General features: G+C 49.8%; 1 pseudogene; it reads right to left on the reverse strand.

Annotated features, from left to right (window-relative positions):
- Window positions 1-699: 699 nt before the first annotated feature.
- Window positions 700-2,003, reverse strand: LOC100949292 (annotated as a pseudogene).
- Between the last annotated feature and the right edge of the window lie 839 nt (window positions 2,004-2,842).

Genomic DNA, 2,842 nt, shown 5'->3' on the forward strand with positions numbered 1-2,842 from the left:
GTGGTCTTCCTCCCCCAAACTGATAACTCATTGTGATGGTGTGAAAAACATCAGCTAAACACCCATAAAGGGAGGTTTTACCAAATACCCGAGCAAGTACTCTTCAACACTGTCAAGGTCATCAAAAACAAGGGCAGTCTGAGCGACGGTCATAGCCAAGAGGAGCCTAAGGAGGCATAACTACTGAATGTATTGTGGTATCCTGGAACAGAAAATGGGTATTAGGTAAAAACTAGGGAAATCTCAATAAAGCGTGGAGAAAAAATGAAGCCAAGCTTTCTGTCTTTCATAAAAAGTATTGATACATGCTCATTATTAGATTTTTCATTAATACTGAGAAACATAACGTAGGAAAAATACCAATGCTATTATGATAAAATGTTATGTCACTATTAGGTGAGCATTTTTCTGAATCTATCTATCTGCCTATCTGGAAAGCAGAAGTAGAGCATAATATATTAATATATATACACCTACTTATACATACATATATAAAGATATATGTATAGTAGGTACGGAATTTTTATGTGCGTTTTTAAATTTTACTTTAGGTATTCTTTTTTTCCCTCGGTTTTTCTTTCCCTGTTTTGTATTTTCAACCTAAGTAAGCAGGTTCTGAGACAACAGGAGCAACATCACCCCTCCCCAGGGCCTGGAGATGCCCCGGCCAGGTCAGGCAGGAAAAACCCAGGCCCCCACGAGTGCGTCTGCCTGGCCAGGCACTCTCCGAGGAGGGGCAAGCCAGGAAGGGGTGGGAGGCAAGGATGGGATGGTGGACAGGTCACCAGTGGGACGAGGAAGCCCAGACTGTCACACAGCTGTGCGTGTGGGGGTACTGGGCTGGTTCAACCGCAGTGTTTTATACAACCAGCCGGCGAAATCCACCTTTTCCACCCCGGACCGTTTGGTGAAGGCGTGGTTCATGAGTATCTTCAGGTCTGCGTGCTCTGCGGGGTTCGTGATGAGGCATATTTACAAACTCCTGGAAGTCTGGGGTGAACACGCTGTTGGGCAGCTTGGGAGGAGGCTCATTTTCACAATGTAGTCCACTAGCTCGAAGATGGCCATAGCTGGCCGACTGTCCAGCCCGGGACCTGCACTCAGAGGGCGCCCAGGAGGTCTCGGATGAGGCGAGATGCTGTGGGCCTCTCCTTCCAGCCCATTGGCACGGCCCTGCCAAATAGGGCCTCCAGCTCCTTGGTGTCGGGCGGGGGAGGGATGGGGTACTTCCAATGGACAGCTCCACCAGCGACAGGCCCATGCTCCAGATGTCAGACTGCACTGAATAGTGTGTGCCTTGCAACCGCTCCGGAGACACGTAGGATCGAGTTCCTACAAAGGAGTTGGCCATGCAGTCGATGAGCTGCCCGCTCACCCCGAAATCACACAGCTTAATCTCCCTACTGGAGTTGAGGAGGATGTTGGAAAGTTTCACATCTCTGTGCATGATCTGGTGCTTTTCTCGGAGGTACGCCAAGCCCCGGAGGACTGCAATGCTGACTTTCCCCAGGATCTCCTCAGGACTCCTTTTGGCTTCTTTCCGCACCTGGTCCAGGGAGCCACCATCTATGTGCTCCATGCAGATGCTGATCTCCCCGGCACTGTAGAAGGCCCGGTAGAAGCCCACGATGGCGAACTGCACTCGTGCAGAACCTGCAGCTCTTCAATGATTTGGTTCCCGATGGCCGGCTTGATCTCCACGTGGATCAGCTTTCTGGCCATGCTGAGGCCTGAAGGCCTGTGCTGGACTTTGGTGACCACCCCACCATTGCCCGCACCCAGCTCTGAGATCCTTTCAAAGTCAGCTCGCCAACCTTGGCCTTCTGAGTGAAGAAGTCTTCTAGTCGCTTCTTCTGTTGCTAGTGGAGTTCTAGCTCCTCAGGTTTCTTTTGGAGGTCCACCAGGTTTGTTTCAGAGGCGCCCTCGCTGGTGGGAGATGGGCCCTGGGCTATGCAGGAGTTGATGGTAAGCGCCGGCAGCACCTGCTTCCTCTGGGCCAGCATCCGGGCTCCGCAGGCCGGCAGCGCCTCTAGCCCAGATCCATAGGGGGAGGGCCGCGAGCCGGCAGCGCGGACTCCAGCCCGGGGCTGCGGCCTAGGCCAGTGCCAGAGCGACCAAGGGCAGGCGATGCTGCAGACCAGGACGCAGGAGCGTTGAGGGACTCCGGAGTGGAGGTCAAGGAGCTGCCGACCGCTGAGGTTGCAACAAGGCTGACGCTGCAGCGGGAGCCCGGGAAGCCGAGGGAGGGGAAGACGCCTCCTTAGGTATTCTTTATTTACATTATGAAGTATATCCAATATACAGAAAATAAGTAACAGATACCTATATGTTTACTGGGAAATTTTTATTATATTTGCTTCACATTTTTTTCCTTTCTAAAAAAATTTAAATTCATATACATGAATTGCTTTTGTACAGTTGAGTCAAAGTTACAAGCATGTCCCTCAGCTGGATAGTACGCATTATACCGGCTAGGCACGAATGAACCTCGCCCCTCCCCACTCCCACCTGCGTTTGTTCCATTGAGTTGAGTTTTACTACCAAACGTGCACACGAGTGTTCCCATTTAATAGTAAGTACACGTGGTGTTCTGTTTTCCGTTCTTGTGAAACTTCACTTAGAAGAATGGTCTCCAGTTCTATACAGGTTGCTACAAAACGTATTAGTTCACCATTTTTCTTTTATTTTTATGGTTGAGGATTCCATGGTATTCATACACCACAGTTTATTAATCCACTCATGGGGATGGGGGGATGGGAACTTGGGTTGGTCCCACACCTTTGAGAATGTGAATTATGCTGCAATAAAATTTGAGTGCATGTGTCTTTTTTTTTTTTTTTTT

This window comes from Otolemur garnettii, unplaced genomic scaffold, assembly GCF_000181295.1.
Source record: "Otolemur garnettii isolate 467f Iridium unplaced genomic scaffold, OtoGar3 scaffold00004, whole genome shotgun sequence".
NCBI classification, from domain to species: Eukaryota; Metazoa; Chordata; class Mammalia; order Primates; family Galagidae; genus Otolemur; species Otolemur garnettii.